This window comes from Hemiscyllium ocellatum, chromosome 4, assembly GCF_020745735.1.
Source record: "Hemiscyllium ocellatum isolate sHemOce1 chromosome 4, sHemOce1.pat.X.cur, whole genome shotgun sequence".
Classification (NCBI taxonomy): domain Eukaryota; kingdom Metazoa; phylum Chordata; class Chondrichthyes; order Orectolobiformes; family Hemiscylliidae; genus Hemiscyllium; species Hemiscyllium ocellatum.
Window position 1 is genome coordinate 13,513,180 of NC_083404.1, and position 19,373 is coordinate 13,532,552.

General features: G+C 43.3%; 1 protein-coding gene across 5 annotated transcripts in view; it reads left to right on the forward strand.

Moving 5' to 3' along the window:
* The window catches only part of LOC132815297 (hepatocyte nuclear factor 4-gamma-like), a 134,683-nt gene that overhangs the window by 33,844 nt on the left and 81,466 nt on the right, over positions 1-19,373 (forward strand). The window contains exon 1 of one of the 5 annotated variants that reach the window (XM_060824139.1): positions 5,970-6,001. The exons of the other annotated variants lie outside the window; for them this stretch is intronic. The gene's annotated coding sequence lies outside the window, so the exon portion shown is untranslated. Of the gene's footprint in view, positions 1-5,969; positions 6,002-19,373 lie in introns of those variants that run through there. 5 annotated transcript variants of the gene reach the window in all.

Consider the following 19,373-nt stretch of genomic DNA (forward strand, 5'->3'; position numbering starts at 1 on the left):
CTTAGTCTCAAGGGAGACCCCCACTAGCCAGGTTCACCATTCTTTCAGAGAAGTAATTTCTCCTCATCTGTTTAAACCTTCTACTCCTTATCCTAAAGCTATGACCTCTAATTCACTAGATACCTCCACATCCTTTCTACCTGTCAGTGATAGATGTGTTAAAATCCATGATTATCGCAGGTGGAATGGTAGGCAGATGAGAGTTGATATTGAGGCACCATGTAGGAGCCTTACTCCCACTGCCTTCCCACCTACACCTGCCCTAATGGATATTTTACTCTTGGAGAAGAAAGCGCTGGGCCACTCATTCACCAGTAGAACAACTCAAATCCTGAGGTGGCTTTTAACTGGCCATTTATCACCCCTCCCCAACATTACTAAGATCTTTCCCACAGTGTCCAGGCTAGCAGGTAAAACAAAAATTCAAAACCTTGTGACTTTTGTTACCAGACCAGATGTGGGACACTTCTGTTTGAGCAACCGTGACCTCATCGAAGGCTGCTCCCAAAGCATTCTCCTTGTACTGTTGATCTGCTGACCCCCCCCCCCTGTCCAGGACTGGCCTGATGGTTCCAGCTAGCCCCTGGGCTTACCTCAACCTCCATAAGGATCAGTGTGAACTTGTTGGATCAAATGGCCTGCTTCCATACTGTAGTGATTCTATGATAGCAGGATCACAAGCTGCTCTCAAAGGCAGGATTTCTACGCTGGGGTTGGGAACCCAAAGCTCAACAAAGGTTGCAGTGTGTATTGACCAAGTGTGAGTGACTCATTTCTGCTCCACTTCCCTCCAACCCATGGAATTCATCTTGATAAAGTATGCTTGTACTATTGGAGCCATGTTCATGTAACAATCCAAATAACTTTTTTGTTCTTTGACATTTTGAAAAGAGTTCTTATCAAAAACGAAATGGATGTTGCAGTTTTAATATTTTGAGACTGAAAATGTTGAGGTGTTTTCACAGATACTTTCAAAATGTTATGGAGCTGAATTTAATGGCGTGAATAATTCACTGGCTATAGTGTTAATATTCGAAAATGCAGATGGGTATCTATTGTGGGCATAAGGCCAAGCTTCTAGTCTCTTAAGGGTTACAATAGACGCCACTGCTGTGTGTGAAGTGAATGACAAAACTTTATAGCATAGTGTGAACAAAACAGCAAAACATGAGGTGGAGACTTCCCGGCCCAAAATAGATAAGTTATCAATGTTTGCTAAAATGTCTATTGCTTTCAGGGCAATAATGATAACTTATAAATCCCAGAATCAGCATGCATGCACAGCCACTCAAGGTTATAACTTGTTGTAGCAGAGTTACCTGTGATAATGCAGGTCTTCTCTCATCACCTCTTCATAACACAAAGATGGTTTCTAGAAGCAAACCAAGATTCTGTGAACCAAATCCTCCGTCTTTCTGTGTGCTGTCAGTGGGATGGCACACCATCAAATGAATCTTGATAAATATTACTGTTCAAATATGATAGGTTTTCTCAGAGATGGATGAGCCATCCACTGTATTCTTCTGTTTTCTGCAAAAGACAGTATATAATGTGCTGTCAGAGTACCCTGCTCAGGCTAAACCATGGGGATGGGGAGACCCTTCAGTATGACTTGTGCATGCCAACCAAATACCCTAATTAATCTAGTTCTATTTGCTAGCACTTGGCCCATATCCCTCTAAACCCATCCTGATGCCTTTTAAATGTTGTAATTATACCAGCCTCCACCACGTCCTCTGGCAGCTCGTTTCCATACACGCACCATCCTCTGTGTGAAAAAGTTGTCCTTTGGATCCCTTTTAAAATCTTTCCCCTCTCACCTTATACCTATGCTGACTAGTTTTGGACTCCCCTACCCTGAGAAATACTTTAATAGAATCACATTGTGAAGCCTTGGAATTTCAGAAGACTATCCACAGACTTTGATTTATCTTCACAACAATTACACATAAAGCTGTGAACAAGGAAACAACAAAGATACATTGTGTCTGAAAGAAATATCAAAGTAAAGGGAAAATGACATTTACACTGTATGAGTGGAGAGTGCTGATTAGTTGATGAGTAGATTTTAATTGGTGGTGGTGTTGTTGTGGAGAATGCACTAGTTAATGTTGACTGCCAATTAACTATCATGTTGGTCAAGTCATTCCCTGAGGAATGAATCAAAAAATGGCTGTCACCTATTTGAAATAGGTGCATTGTGTCATCATGCCTTTGCAAACATGGGTAAAGTGGGGGCAGTAAAAAAAAGTGTCCTGTGTCTTTAAATAATCTGGTTTCCAGTGATATGAAAATGTGCTGTTCTGCAATCCTGATTGATGATCCTAAATGGATTGTAAGTATGGGCTGTTTGGGTATAGTTAGTTTAACAACAGTGCCCTGTTAGTTGGACATGACTGAATGATACATAAAACTTCATCTGTTTTACAAATGTTAGAGGTAGCTTACCTTACCATTCCATGGTAATCAGATATAGTCTGGATACTGTTTAGGACCACATGTGATGACCTCAGACCGATTCATGTTTAATTGAACTAAAGAACCGAGTAACTTATGCATTTGAGTTCAGTTTTAACAACATACAAATAGGTGGTATTGACCTGAGGTCCATGTTAGACCCACTTCGTGCAAACATCTTTATTGGATTCCATGAGACATACCTTTGATGAGATGACACCTAAACTCCTACTCCTTTTTATTTATCAATACATTGCTATATTTGAATCCACAGCTAACAGTAAGTATTTGCATATCTATCTGATCTAAATAGACTCCATCCATCACTCAAATTCACCTTTTTGAGATGGAGCAGTCTTATGAGCTCCATTTTGCTTGATGTATTAGATGTGAAATTGCCCAGGGTATTCTCTACTACTGTCTACTACAAACCTACCTTCACTGGTCAGTATATAGAAATATAATTCCAAAACATAGAATAGTACAGCACAGGAACAGGCCCTTCAGACTACCATATCTTAGTTGACTACATTGCCATTCTATATTAATCCCATCTGCCTGCACATGGTGAGTATTTCTCTATTCTGTTTGTTTATGTGTCTGTCTAATTGCCTCTTAAACAATGCTATAATTTCTGCTTTTACCATCTCCCCTGGCAGCATGTTCCAGGCACCTACAACCATCTGTGTTTTTTTAAAAAAAACTTTCCCTGCTCATCTCTTTTAAACATTTCCTCTTACCACCAGAATATTTGACATTTCCACTGTGGGAATATGAATTGGGATTCCTACAGTTTCACTTGTTCTAAGCTTGGCTTTATAGGTAAACACATGAACAGGGCCTCTGCCATTTGTCCAACATGCAACCTGGCTGCTGAATAGGATACATCAAAGTCAGCCTGTGGGGTAATTGGCTCCCCTCAGGACTTTGAGCAATATGCAGCGAGGTTGGTCTTGTGGTATTATCGCCGGACTGTTAATCTAGAGATCCAGATAGGGACACCTGGGTTTGAATCCTGCCATGGCAGATGGTGGAATTTGGAATGTCTGGAATTAAGGAACTAATGATGACCACAAGATGGAAAAAGCCATCTTGTTCTTCAGGGAAGAAAACTGCCATCCTTACCTGGTCTGGCCTCCATGTGATTCCAGACTCTTAACTCTCTGGGCAATAAATTGCTGCCTAGCCAGCGACACCCTCATCCTGTGAATGAATAAAGAATGATCGGGCCTGGGGATGTCAACTTTGCTCCTGAAAAGTTCCCAGTCTATCCTCATACAACCAGGGAAGGGAACGATCTCTCAACGGTTTGAGTATCGGGTGAAACTAGCTGTTTCATGGTGTGATTGTGCAAAGTAATCACTAGCAATGTTCATCAATAACTGCATGATGCACGAAGTCAACATGCCCTTCAACAGAGCCATGTATACGATTATGCATGTGAATTTCAGCGCAGGTGAGACGGATGTAGGCTGCAGTCTCAAAGACTGGCTCATCATATCAAAAGGCATGAGTTTTAGCAGTTTACAACAAGTACTTTGATACACCAGACAGCTGCATCTGCAAAGTTCACAACACTGTATACAATATTAGATATAATTTCACAAAAGCACATTTGTTCCATATTTTGAATGTGTAAAGATTTATGCTCACAACTAATCTTGGATCGAACAGGGCACTGTACTGTGCAGACAGAAGGAACATGTTTAAATGCTGCACCTGTTACAATGCAACAAATACGTGGCAGCCATCCTCTGATCTATTCTCATGGCAGTCAGAATCCAATTGTCTTGTTTCACATTTAAACAAAACTTGGCAGTAATTGGTACAATCTCAATGACAATACTTTGACCAATCAAAGTCCACTTGCCAACCAACTAGCACTCTCCTATTAAAGAACGTAATAAAAAGAAACAAGGGAAGGCAATTTAGCCCCTGGAGACTGCTCCACCAGTTGATATGATCATGGATGATCTCATCTCAGCCTCAACTCCACTTTCTTGCCTCCTCTCCTTAATCCTATAACCTAACACAAATTAAAAATCTGGTTATCTCCAGGATGCCTACCTTGAAGAAGTTCTCCTCCTCTCTTTACAAAGTCTCTGTCTCACTGCAAACCCCAGGTCATCTCCTCTGCCCTGAAGCTCTTCAGCCACATCCTGAAACAGACTATCACCATTACCCCCACCTCCATCCACCTATCGCATTAGATTAGATTAGATTCCCTACAGTGTGGAAACAAGCCCTTCAGCCTAACAAGTCCACACTGACCCTCCGAAGAGCAACCCACCCCCCCTCTGACTAATGCACCTAACACTATGGGCAATTTAACATGGCCAATTCACCTGACCTGCATATTTTTGGACTGTGGGAGGAAACCGGAGCATGCAGAGGAAACCCATGCAGACGCGGGGAGAATGTGTAAACTCCACACAGACAGTCACCCAAGGCTAGAATTGGACCCGGGACCCTGGTGCTGTGAGGCAGCAGTGCTAACCACTGAGCCACCGTATTGCCCTTTTCTCACCTACCTCCCCCTCCCATTTATCTCTCCACCCCTGAGGCTCCCAGCCTGATTCCTGAAATGTCAATTTTCCTGTTCCTCGATTGCTGCCTGACCTGTTGTGCTTTTCCAGCACCACACTCTCGACTCAATATCCCAGCATCCATTGTGCTCTGGGGTAGTAAATTCCACAGAGTTATGATCCTAGTTGCTCCTCATCTTTAATTTAAATGTGTCACCCATTATCCTAAATTTATCACTTCTTGTTCTAGGTTGTCCCACTATCATAGAATCTCTACAGTGTAGGAACAAGCCATTCTGCCCACCAAGTTCACACCGACCCTCCAAAGTGTAACTCACCCAGACCCATTCCCCTACTACTCTACATTTACCCCTGACTAATGCACCTAACCAACACATACTTTAAACTCTCTGGATAATTTCGGTCAGTCAATTCACCTCACATGTACATCTTGGGACTGCAGGAGGAAATCCACACAGACACAGGGAGAATGTGCAAACTTCACGAAGATAGTTGCCTGAGGTGGGAATCGAACCCAGGTCCCTGAGCACTGGAAGGCAACAGTGCTAACCACTTTGCCACCTCACAGGAAGCATCATCTCTATATCTACTTTGCCAGTTTCCTTTTGTGTCTTATAAACGCAATTAGATATTTGCTCATTCTTCTAAACCCCAAAGAGGATAGGTATAAACTGCTGAATCTTTCCTCATAAGACAAACCCCTCATCTCTGGAATCAATCTGGTGAACAGTATAAATAAATGTTTGAATACTGTGATAATTCTTGTGATTTGAGCTGGATGAAAGGTTTTGTCAAAGTGTCTTTTTTAGCAGTAGTCAATTTCTATATTACCAAATGACTATAAAGATGGGATTAGTCCATGAGTATTGAAGCAGCGCTTCTGATTTGTAATTCTTACACAGTTCGCGACATGAATAGACAAAAGATTTTGGCCTTCATCGTGAAATAGTCTGTGGATTGGTTCAAGTGGAATTTCTGACCAGCATCACGGGAGATTTGTGAGTTGGTTTATAAGCATTGAAACTGTTCAGCTGACCTTTTTTATACTCACATGTTGTGTTCTCAGGTAATGCATCAGAAATGCGATCATTTTATAAAATACTGGAGTCATGCCATTGCCTTGCACCAAGTTTGTGAAGGTGGCTGGTGGGACCCAGTAAAGTTTTACAAATTGCCACACCTTTGAGCTGATGTTGAAATCGTACTTCCTGCTTGTTCGCAACAACATAGGAATTTCAAAATGCAAAGTATTATTGGCAGAGATGATGTATGCACCAGGTATCACCAGGTACGAAGGTCTCGGCAGTTAGGACGAATAACTAAATAAACAAATTTGGAAAAGAGAATTTTATCCCAAAAGCCTAATGTGATTTCATTATTGCATTTGTTCCAGTATTAGCAGAGGAGAATGGGATTTGTTTTCAAAAGTTTGAATGTGCCCACATTATTTTATTCAGGAATTTAAGTATTTTTCAATTTAAGAAAGAAGTTCATTATACTTTGTAATGTATTGTATCATAATCCAATGTAATGGATATATATTTATTCATATTTTAAAGGAATTGAACCTGAATTGGCTTTTCCCCTGCTTTTAATTATTAATCATGAACAGTTGCAGCCATGGGCTGCAGGGAGGTCCGGACATGGGGGCTGGGCATGCTCAGATTCTGCTGTAGGTCTATTGGCTAAAATGGCAGAGGATGTAAATGAGCTTCAAAAAGCTTGAGAAAGTACTGAACACCAAATTTAAACACAAAGCCACTTTGTTCCCATAGGCCCATTTCAGGAGAATTGTCCTGAGTAATTGTCCGGAGCCTCTCCCATCTCCTCATTGACTGCCTTCAATAGTTTAGGGGCCTGTCATCAAGATCTCATTCAACAACTCCATACAGGGTTTCCTCATACTTTTTTTAAATGGAACCAATTTATTTCATTGAGTTGTACTTTTACTATAAATAAAGCAGCGATAGCTTGTATTTAGGTAGCCTCTTCAATGCTTTGGAACATCTTAAAATGTGCTTGTGAAGCAGCCTAAAACCAAAACATGACATTAAACCATTTAGATTAGATTACATTCCCAACAGTGCGGAAACAAGCCCTTCGGCCCAACCAGTCCACACTGACACTCCGAAGAGTAACCCACGCAGACCCATTTCCCTCTAATGCACTGAACACTATGGGCTATTTAGCATGGCCAATTCACCTGACCTGTACATCTTTGGACTTGGGAGGAAACCGGAGCAAACCCGCACAGACACAGGGAGAATGTGAAAACTCCGCACAGACAATCACCCAAGGCTGGAATCAACTCTGGGACCCTGGTGCTGTGAGACAGCAGTGCTAACCACTGAGCCACCTTGGTTCAGGTAACCAAAAACTGGTAGGTTTTAAGAAGGAGGTAGAGAGTCTGTCAAAAGGTATCTCAGAACTTGGAACCTAAATGTAGTCATCAATGACTATAGATTCCTCACAGTGTGGAAACTAGCCATTCAGCCGATCAAATCCATACAATTCCTCTGATTCACTCCATAACCCTCCATTTACCATGTCTAATCTGCCCAGCCTGAACATTCCTGGGCACTATGGGTACTTTAGCATAGTCATTCCACTTAAGCTGCACATCTTTGGACTGTGGGAGGAAACCCACACTGACACAGGGGTAATGTGCAAACTCCACACAGACAGTCACCTGAGGCTGGAATTGAACCCAGATCCCTACCACTGTGTAATCACTCAGCTATCATGGTAGAGCAATGGGGAAAATTAAATCTGGGAGGCTCAAGAGGCTAGAATTGGAGGAGTGCAGACATATTGAGAGGTTATGGGGAGGGAGTAGATTGCAGAGATAGGGAGAGACGGGTCCATTTGAGGACATCAGAGGAATGTTACACTGGCAGTGGCGACTTATCTCTTGTTCGATAATTGATTTTAAGTGTTAGGCATTAGTTAGGGGAAGAGTAACAGATCAATCAATTAATTTAAGCAATTTAGAAGTTGTGGAACTGTATCAACTTTGTCCTTATATGCATGAATGGAGAGCCAGGTCAGTGAAGTATGCATGACCTATTGTTTCACCTCACGCTTTTTTAAAAAAAGGCAACTTTGAGGTTTCTCAATGTGAGTACTGGAACTCAATCTTTGTAAAAGTTTTATTGTACAGATGCATTATTGAGTGAGATATCTGTGCAAAATATTGTTGTGCATATCTTACCTGTGCTAATTTTATTAACGATACTGTAATTTGAATTTTCCAAAATTTTGTCTTGCAACTCACAGCAGGTATATTTTAAGGAGTGGTGGTTTTGGTGTCATAGTAATGTCACTGGATTAACAATCCACAACTCCCCAGTTACATGGCTTCAAATCCAACCATGGCAGATGGAGAAATTTGGATTCAATGTTAAAAAAAATTGGAAAAAAAGGCTACTCTAATGGAGACCAAATGACTTGGCGTTTGTCATAAACTCTGGATTGTGAATATATTTTAAGGATGGATATGTGTCATTTCACTTTGTACTATAGGGAGAGGCTGAACAGGCTAGGGCTGTTTTCTCTGGAGCATTGGAGGCTGAGGTGTGACCTTATAGAGGTTTATAAGCTCAATAGGGGCATGGATAAGATAAAGAGACAAGATCTTTCCCCTGAGGTGGAGGAGCCCAGAACTAGAGGGCATAGGTTTAGGGTGAGGGGAGAAAGATTTAAAAGGGACCCAAGAGGCAACTTTTTTTATGCAGAGGGTGGTGTGTGTATTGAATGAGTTGCCAGAGGAAGTGATGGAGGCTGGTACAATTAAAGCATTTAAAAGACATCTCAATGGGTAGGATTCAGAGGGATATGGGCCAAGTTTGGGAAAATGAAACTGGATTAATTTGGGATATCTAATTGGCTTGGACGAGTTGGACGGAAGGGTCTGTTTCTGTGCTCTGTGACTTTGTGACTCCAGACTCTCAATGGCAGCAATGTTGTTGGAAAAAAGGCCTTTAGTCTATCATCAAGCATCCATCTATTCTAAACCCATCTTCTAGCTCTTAGCCTGTAGCCTTTTATGGACCAGTGGTTCCAAGCGTTTGTTGAAATCGTTCTTAAATATTTTGAGGGTAACTGCCTGTCAGAGAAATTGAGCCCAATGAATCCGAAACCACAAACGAGGATCGCGGTGAAATTGACAAACGGTTTATTTTATCAAAGCGATATCACGGACGAGAAATTGACCAGGCTGACACAGAACTATTTCTCTGCACAGATAGTCAGGATGCTCTTCCCAGAACTGAAGGCGCAGGCATGCTTTATAGGGGTATAATACAAAGGTGAGAATTGTAAAGCACAGTACAGTGGTGAAAATTGTAAAGCGATTAAATCAAGAATACACTGAATGGAAGTTAATCCAGCGTCCAGCAGTAGCCATTCATTTGTAATTGGCTCAGGAAATTCCAGGCATCTCCATGAATGTGAAAATGATTCTGGAGGATTCTTCATTCTATTTCCTGTCCGTGCAAATATGTGTAAATATTCCTTCTCCTGGCATTCAGGTGTGTCCATTGTGTTCCTCCTGCGAGCGAAGTCTTCTGGGGTCTCTCGGTCTGCCTCTTTGTTTATGCGGTATCAGATTCAATGGGAAATGAACCTGCACTTAGGGTATTGGGACAGCAGTCCTCATCGGGGCTGGGAGCTACACTGTGAAGGCTGTGTGGGAAGTGTATTCTCTGGTCTGGGAATAACTTGGCCATGTCTGGTTTCTATGTTAGCCTGTTTGGCCAAGACTGAGGCATTGTGGGTGTGTCCTGTGTGTGTTGGCTGGCTTGTTCTGTGTTTCGCAGACCTGACTCTTTTTTTTAATGTGGCCATGCTGTGGTTGGGCAGGGTGGCAGATCTTTTTCCCACAATGCCTCTACCATTATTTTTTAGGCAGCTGTTGACTTTTCACTGCCCTTTGGGCAATTAAGGATGGTCAATAAATATTGCCCCAGCTAACCACACCCACACCTCATGAACAAATTATAAAAGAACTCAGACCTGTACACTGAGGGAAGGCTGATAACTGGTTGGAAAATCACTTGATTCAGTAGTGGCCTTGTTTTTTTAAGTCCACCACTAGTGTAACTACTTCTTTCTGCATTTCCTGACCAATCAGAGAGGGCAGGATGATTGCCAAATTATCAAAGGAAGAGTTGTTACTTAAAGAGTTCAACCCCCCAAGAGATTCTCTGCTGGGAATTGGACTCCTACGCAAAGGTCTTGCTGTAGGATCTGAGGAGGCTGAAATGAGGTGATGTTTAGCAAAGACTGGAGGAAGTGGCCAGCCTCTCAAACTAAGCAGGAATTGGCAGAAGGAATCAGCAGGAGTGTGCTCCCTCAAACCTAGAGGTGGTGGCCCCAGAGATTTCAGAAGAACAGGGAAGGGGAGCGGCACAGTGCTTCAAAGTCTAAAACACCACAGATGGCCTGACCTTGAACTCTCCTGCGTAACATTCTTCCCATCTTACAACTCCAATTCTTCCCCCCCACACTCCCACCAAAGAAGCCCAAACTCTGTGTTGCTTTTGTAGTTCTCCACATTCTATTCTGTTAACACCTGTGTCCTTTGGTCAGGTGTAGGCCCTGGTGAGAGGCAGGACTTTGTACGAAAAGACACCCTTTGGCTGACAGCAGTCCCCTCCAATCACCAGTCAGATTGGTGAACCAGGGGGCTGTTAGAAACATGCAGTCAGAGCACCAACGTTTCCCACAGCCAAATATACAGAACACAAAGGAACAAGTGTTTACAGATGCGCTGATTTTTGAGAGTTTCAAGCATCGGGGGAAAGTTTCAACTTGGGGCACATTTCTCAGGGGTAATGACCGTGAGGAGGTAAATTTTACCTTCCAGAAGCTGGGGAAAGCTATGGTCTACTTCTGTCTCGAATCAGCAGGGAATGGACATGCAATGGCTACAGAGAGGGCCAGCCTAAACATCCCTTATCCTCTAACGGGCTTCCCTGGTAAGGTGGTGACAGAGTTTGGCAAGGTGTTGCCGGATGAGAGGGACAACCATGGAAAAGTTGCAGCACTGAAAGAGGCCATTGATCCCCTTGTGTTGATGCCAGTGGAATAAAGTAGCTATTACGTTTGTGATTCACTAGAACCATAAACAGAACAAGGTAGATGCAGGGTGAATTTGAACAGGGAATGCTTTATCATGCATCTGCCCAGCTTCTGCCTCTGGGTCACCTGACCTATTCTCTTAAAGGGACATCACATAACCAACAACATAACTAACATGAGCCAGCCATTCTCTTCCCTCTTGCCAGGATCTCGCCTCCAGCCTTGCAGGTTCCACCATTTCAGGAGCAGACCCACCTTCCTTTTTTAACTGAGTTAAGGGTTTTCGTTTCAACCACCAAATGACAGTGGATTCCAGATACCTACCACCATCTAGATGTGAGAGATTTTCCTCATTTTCCCCTTTGACAAAAAGATTAATCACCTTAAATATTTACCTCTTCATAAATGACCTTTTGGTTTTCCCTGTCCATCCTATCCAAGTGTCTCATTTTAAATGCCTCAACTAAGTCATCGCTTAGTCTCCTCTGTTCTAAGGAGAACAACCATAGACTATAACTCTTTCCAGTCTCTGAATTTGGAGTGTTGGAGGGCAAGACTATCCTTGAGCCCTCTGAGCTGGGTTCCTGCTTTTCTGGGACCCACAGAGGAAATGTTCAGAATTTCTGTCAATCCCACCATTTCCTGAACCTGCTTCTGCCTTGCATAAAGTGACGCTGGTTTTTTTTCCCATTGAGACTCCAATGAAAATTCTTGCAGATCTGAAAATGTGTTGCTGGTTAAAGCACAGCAGGTCAGGCAGCATCCAAGGAACAGGAAATTCGACGTTTCGGGCCAGAGCCCTTCATCAGGAATGAGGAGAGTGTGCCAGGCAGGCTAAGATAAAAGGTAGGGAGGAGGGACTTGGGGGAGGGGCGATGGAGATGTGATAGGTGGAAGGAGGTCAAGGTGAGGGTGATAGGCCGGAGTGGGGTGGGGGCGGAGAGCTTGCAGATTCCTAACGAAATACAGAACAACCCTGATTATCCGAACATCTGTTATCCGAATTTTGGATTATCCCAGCAAGATCTCAAGGTCCCGTGAATGCTTCCTTTTGTTTATGATCAGAGCAGTTATACAAACAAAATACTGCCTGCCCGTCTTATTCAGATAATTGAGATTGTTCTGGAATAGTATGTATAACTTCATGAGACTTCTGCTTTCATTGATTAGCTACCTCATTATCCCCTCAGAATGCGCAGATGGTGGGAAAAGCATGGGATGTAACTTGTTTGTTGCGCATTTGTCTGGCTTTTGTCAGGCACTTGGTTTGAAAATCAAAAACATATACATTCATTCATAATAATTTTTTTAAAAATGGAATTTAAAAGAAGTGTAAGTACTCAGTAACTTGGTAATTATTGAATCTGCTCTGATGATCGAAGAAAATTCCTTGGCAATTTTAACCTTGTCCACTCGGAAATCCGGGATATAATTGCAACGTAAAATATAAAAACTCTTGGGAGAGATTGGATATTTGGATATTTTGGGTAATTTTGAGACAACTGCAAGAAAACTATATTTTGGGACTTTTTTAATGCTCTAAAGAAGTCTTTCTGCCTTATACCCTGAGTTGAATTTTCCTTGCCCTGTACCAGTGTGAGAAAGTTGGGAAAATGTGACAAGAATGGGGAGATATGGTTGTCTGTGTTGTGATAAAGAAATCCAATGCTGCCCATAAGGTTTCAGTAGTGAATCTATCTAATGAGCAGCAACTACAGGCTCTCCTCAGGTTGCTAACTCATTCCATTTTGGAGTTAGTTTGCAATTCGGAACACGATGCAGCAAAACATCAAGAAACCATTTGTAAGTAAATGTCAGTTCTTCAAAGTGACACAGTATTATGGGATTGCATTTGTACGTATGAATGTTAGTGAGTTTAATTCAGGACTGAAAACAACAAATGCTGGAGATCACAACAGGTCAGGCAGGATCCATGGAGAGAGAGCAAGCTAATGTTCTGAGTCTTAATCACTTTTCATCAGAGCTGAAGTGAAGAGTGGAGGGGGCGTAACCTTATTTCCACACATTTGCAACTCCCATTTCTCCCCTCCTCTGAGAAACGACATAGTCCCAATTCCTGACTCGAAACCTAGAGGGTTTACCTTTTGGGCAGCTGCTCACTGACACTATTTTAATGTCCCTCACCAGCTTGTCCTAGAATGTTGCACAGAGAGCGCTGACCTCCATTCTTCATCCACCAGAGTCAGCATCAGCCTTCTCCACAGTATCATGGCTGCTCTCAGACCAACCCAGAATATGCTGCTGGCTGGCTGCTTTGTACACCATCGTGTTTATGGTCTACCCCATAAGACCACTAATCTGAAAACACAAATAGGTCACTGGCCCATTGAATTTTCTCTGCCATTGACTGAGATCGTAGCTGATCTGATAATCCTCAACTCCACTCTCCAGCCTTTTCCCCATAAACCTTGATTCACTTCCTGGTTAAAAATCTGTCCATCTCCACCTTGAATACACAGATTGCTTCATTCCTTAATGGTCACTCCCTTTTCCCTGACTTGGAGGTTGACCGTCTCTGTGGACTTTTTTCCATCAGAAGGTGAGTGTTTGTGAAAGGGGTGAGGTGTGTGAGAACCGTGAAGTGGAATTTGTACAGTGGTGAGTTTTGTCATAGGTAAGCCTTGGTGAGGTTTGTATGCAATGACCGTGAGAGCATGAGGGTTAAAGAGATATTCATGATGTGCAGAAGATCATTGAGTTTTTTCCTGCATGACTGCACATTCCACTTGACCCTGGAGACAGCACAGATCCAGACCGCTATCTGTGTCTAGATCTGCTGTGTTTGATGTCCCTGATGGTCTGTCAAATAGACCATGACTCTCCACTTGACCATCCACTGGGACCCCCAAGTGTCCTGTCTGAAAAGCAGCCTGCCAGCTTCCTTTTTTTAAAGACATTTTGGTGACAAGACCTTGTGTGAGAAGCTCCTGGCTTGAAGCACCAGAAGTGATTTGCAACTGGGCTTTAAATAGAGCATCAGTAGTATGTCCACAGAAAGGAGAAAGTGAGGACTGCAGATGCTGGAGATCAGAGTCGAGAGTGTGTGGTGCTGGAAAAGCATAGCAGGTCAGGCAGCATCTGAGGAGCAGGAGAATCAACATTTCAGGCTTAAGCCCTTCATCGGGAATGTATATCAGAAAGTCCGCATTTCACTTCTCCATAACACGATGAGATATTGGAGCAGAATTAATCCATTTGGCCCATAGAGACTGCTTTATCGTTTGACCATGGCTGATACGTTTCACAATCCCATTCTCCTTTCTCCCTGTAACCCTTGGTCGCTTTACTAATCAAGAACCAATGTATCTCTGCCTTAAATACGCAGTGACTTGGCCTCCACAACTCCATGGCGTTGATTTGCACAGACTCTTCACTCCCTGGGAGGAGAAACGCCTTCTCATCTCAGTTCTAAAGGGTCATGCCTTCACTCTGAAGCTGTGCCCTTGGGTCCTAGTCTCTCCTCCTGGTAGAAACATCTTCACATTCACTCTCTCCAACTCCTGAGTATTCTGTAAGTTTCAATCAGATCTCCTTCAGCTTTCGAAACTCCATTCAGTACAGAAACACAGTCCTCAACTGCACCTCATATAACAAGCCCTTCATCCCTGTGATCATTCTTGTAAACTTTAGATATGGGGCCGAAACTGCACACACTATCCTAGATGTGACCTGACAGGAGCCAGAATCAGGCTCAGAGATACATCCTTGCTCTTGTATTTTTGAAATTAATATTAATCTTGCATTTGCCTACTGAATGACCGACTGAACTTGTCTGTTCATCTTCAGAGAATCCTGAACCAGGACTCCCAAGTCCCTTATGTGCTTCAGATTTCCGAAGCCTTTCCCCTTCCTGCTGCCTGACTGCATGAGCAGGCTGCCAACGAGGTCTCTTGCATAAATAATGCAAGAAGGAGGAGACGAAAGCTTACATTATGATGGGACAATACCATGAAACTGGGAGAAAGTGAGCCGTACAGATGCTGGAGATCAGAGTCGAAGTGTGTGGTGCTGGAAAAGCACAGCTGGTCAGTCAGCATCCGAGGAGCAGGAGAATCAATGTTTCGAGGATAATCTCTTCATGAGGAATAAGGGGACAGTCCAAGGGGGCTGAGAGAGAAATGGGAGTGGGGTGGGGCTGTAGGGAAGGTAGCTGACAATGCTATAGGTAGATGAAGCGGGGGGTGAAAGTGATATGTCAGAGAAGGGTGAAGCGGATAGGTGGGAAGGAAGATGGACAGGTAAGACAGGTCAACTGGGCGGTGCCGAGTTGGAAGGTTGGATCTGGGATAAGGTGGGTGAAGGGGAAATGAGGAAACTAGTGAAATCCACATTGATCCCATGTGGTTGAAGAATTCCAAAGAGGAAAATGAGGCATTCTTGCTACAGGCCCAGGGTAGTAAGGGTGAAAACACCGTGTGGCTGAACACTCTAACTCCCCTTCCCACTCCACCAAGGACATTCATGTCCTGGGCCTCCTGCACCACCAAAACCTTACCATCTGATGCCTCAAAACGTCGATTCTCTTGCTCCTTGAATGCTGCCTGTGTTTTTCCAGCACCACACTCTTTGACAGCCATGAAACTCCCCAGTGATGACACTTTGGCTGAAATTTCCCATTATTTTTATCAATGTTTCTAATTCAAATAAGAAATACACTTGTCTCTGGCATATGTAGTATTGGTCTTTAAGCTGTATCGCCAGGAGATTGATGAGACTTTGCTGAGATGTTTTTACTATGTTTCAGAACACTGTCAAAAAATGCATCAGAAAAATGAAGTTTCTGCCACATTGGGTTACAGTAAATGGAACAGGAGTAGCCATGAAAAATTCTTGGCCTATCTAATAACAGAAGGATACTTTTTATCGTTCCAAACCATAAAAGCTGAACAGAATCCAATTAATGCACCAGTGCGGTAAACCATACCCTATGTTCTGTGTGCTTCTGGACACAGTCCAGTGTTCAATCCAGCGCACAGGATCTCTACTTGGGTATGTGTTGGAAGTTTCACCTGTGGTGACGCTGTTTAACCAGTGATCCTTTGCTGGAAATGAGATTTGGTGATGTTAGAATTAAGCTTTACTGGAAGTCACCTATGCCATTGAATAACCTCCTGACATTGTGTGGACTCAAGTCCAAAACTGGTCACTTGGGTCAGGTAGGGCCAGAGAGCTGCAGGCATCCAATGACCACATTTCAGGAAAGGAGCGATGTTGATTGAGGAAAAATAAGTGCACTTTAAATGTAAAACGTTTAACGGGATAATTCCTGGAAATGGAAAAAGGTGACAAAAGCTCTCAGAAGATTATGGATTTATTTATCACAAAGTCTTTTAATGCCAAATCTCCAATTTCAAATCTTTAATCATGGGTGCTTCTGTTCTCTGCTTTTGGTGAATATTTTGAGGAGAAATTTTAAAAATTACATTTTACATTGAAATTCAATTTCTATATGTAAACTTCACAGAATTGAAATTTTGTGTGATAAAAATCTTCAGATTCAAAAATCCGTGTCCTTTCTGTTCAATTGTCTGGTTACTCAGAAAATGATCCTCTGTTCACCCCAAGGGGTTAATTTGCTGCTGATGGAGAGCCTCACCTGTTGAAGTTTCTAATTTGTGCCCTGACTGGGTGAGGCTGCTAGTTTGGAAGGATGAAGCAAAGAAATGACCCTGTCAAGCAAATCCCATTGCTGATAAACTGGCATTCACTGGCAGAGGTTTAGCTCCTGTGGTTTAGTTGCAGAACTTTGTTTGCCAATGTTTCCACGACAACAGGGACAAAACCAAATGCCCATCTATTGTTAACTTAGTGCTTGAAAGAACAATGTTTTCTGGGTGTGTAATGTGCTGTGTGGTGGTGTTTTCACTCTGGTCTGGTGGGTGTGGAGTGTGCCGTGTCGTGGTGTTTTCACTCTGGTCTGGTGGGTGTGGAGCGTGCTGTGTGGTGGCGTTTTCACTCTGGTCTGGTGGGTGTGGAGTGTGCTGTGTGGTGGCGTTTTCACTCGGGTCTGGTGGGTGTGGAGTGTGCTGTGTGGTGGCGTTTTCACTCTGGTCTGGTGGGTGTGGAGTGTGCTGTGTGGTGGTGTTTTCACTGGGGTCTGGTGGGTGTGGAGCGTGCTGTGGTGGTGTTTTCACTCGTGTCTGGTGGGCGTGGAGTGGAGTGTGCTGTGTGGCGGTGTTGTCACTCTGGTCTGTTGGATGTGGAGCGTGCTGTGTGGTGGTGTTGTCACTCTGGTCTGGTGGGTGTGGAGCGTGCTGTGTGGTGGTGTTTTCACTCTGGTCTGTTGGGTATGGAGCGTGCTGTATGGTGGTGTTTTCACTGGGGTCTGTTGGGTGAGGAGCGTGCTGTGTGGTGTTTTCACTGGCATCTGTTGGGTGTGGAGCATGCTGTGTGGTGCTGTTTTCACTGGGGTCTGGTGGGTGTGGAGCGTGCTGTGTGGTGGTGTTTTCACTGGGGTCTGGTGGGTGTGGAGTGTGCTGTGTGGTGTTGTTGTCACTGGCATCTGGTGGGTGTGGAGCGTGCTGTGTGGTGGTGTTTTCACTGGGGTCTGGTGGGTGTGGAGTGTGCTGTGTGGTGGTGTTTTCACTGGGGTCTGTTCGATGTGGAGCATGCTGTGTGGATGGGACTGGGTCTCATTCGGACCTTTTTATATGTCGCATATAGGTTCTATTGAATTGGGACTGCAGTCGCATACTCAGCATTCTAGAAACCAATTGTAAGTTTTCTAATGATTTGCACCAACTTTGTAAAATCCCAGTTGGAATGACTCATTGGGGTACACCACTGGAAACCAAGACCCACTATTTCTGGATGCACCTCAACCTCTCTCTCATTCGTTGCTCCTTAGGACAAAAACCAAACAACTCTAGCATACTTCAGTAACAGTAATAATAATCTATTAATCGTAACACACCTCATCGTGAACACCGAGAATTTTTGATTTTTTGTAGGTTTAAGTTTTGCCTCTTTTGAAATCCATCATGACACATGACACACGAAGTACCAATGTTATAAAAAGGGGATAAGATACCCAGGAGAACAGAGTTGTGTCAAGATTAGAGTGGTCCTGGAATTGCACAGGAGGTAGGCAGCATCCGAGGAGCAGGAAAATCGATGTTCTGCGCAAAAGCCCCTTCATCAGGAATGATCCTCATCCTCATTCCCAATGAAGGGCTTTTGCTCAAAACGTCGATTTTCCTGCTTCTCAGATGCTGCCTGACCTGCTGTGCTTTTCCAGCACCACTCTAATCTTGACTCTAATCTCCAGCCTCTGCAATACTACCTCCGCTGAACAGAGTTGTGTATCAACACTCAAACTCACAAATCAAATGTGGATTGGTTGCACAATCCTGTTGGTTCTTTGGTGGCACAATGTCATCTGCATGGCGATGATTGGAATTGAGTTCACTGAACTGTTGGTTGGATCTGGATCTTTCCTCCTCCTTTTAGTTTTAGCATTATTTCTTTTGGTGTCTCTGTATGTAGTTTTTCTGGTCTTTCAGTAGAAAGTTAGAAAGAGCAACTTTATAGAGGAAAGGTAGTGAGACAGATATTGATGGAGCCAAATCATGGAGGTTTTCTGTATCCCTATTTCAGTCTCCCAGTGTTTGTGTTAAGCTCCAGCTCGATCAATTAAAGGATTGTAACTATGCTGCGCCCTCCTGATCCCACAATAAATGTTGCTAATTTGTCAGCCTTCAAAAAATAATATTGTCTCCTCGCATCAATTAGCTTTGTTTTTCTAGGTTGCAAATAACTTGTTGCACCTTATCTCTTTACCAACGTAATGCCCTCTTTTTTTTGTCATTTTCAGCCTATGATCACAAAATTTTTAAAAAAGTGGTTTATTACATTATTCAAACTCTCAGAATGACCCTCTCAGGAGTTGAACTTAAAACCTCAATGTTCTCAGACAAGGATTACATTGATACCACCCCCAGGTTGACGACTCATTGCAATTGAGAAGAATGAGAGGAGACTTTATTGAAACACAATGAAATTGGGGAGGTTGACAGGATAGCTGCAGAAATGTTGGACAAGAGGGCACAATCCAAGGAGCAGGAGAATCGACGTTTCGGGCATGAGCCCTTCTTCAGGAATAGATGTGGCTGTAGTAGCGAGTCTGTTTGAGAACGTGGCTGAAGAGCTTCTGGGCAGAGGAGATGACCTGGGGTGTGCAGTGAGAGAGGGACTCACTGAAATCCTTGTAGAGGGAGGAAGAGAGCTTCTTCAAGGAAGGCATCCTTGCAAGAGGATTCTGCAGATGCT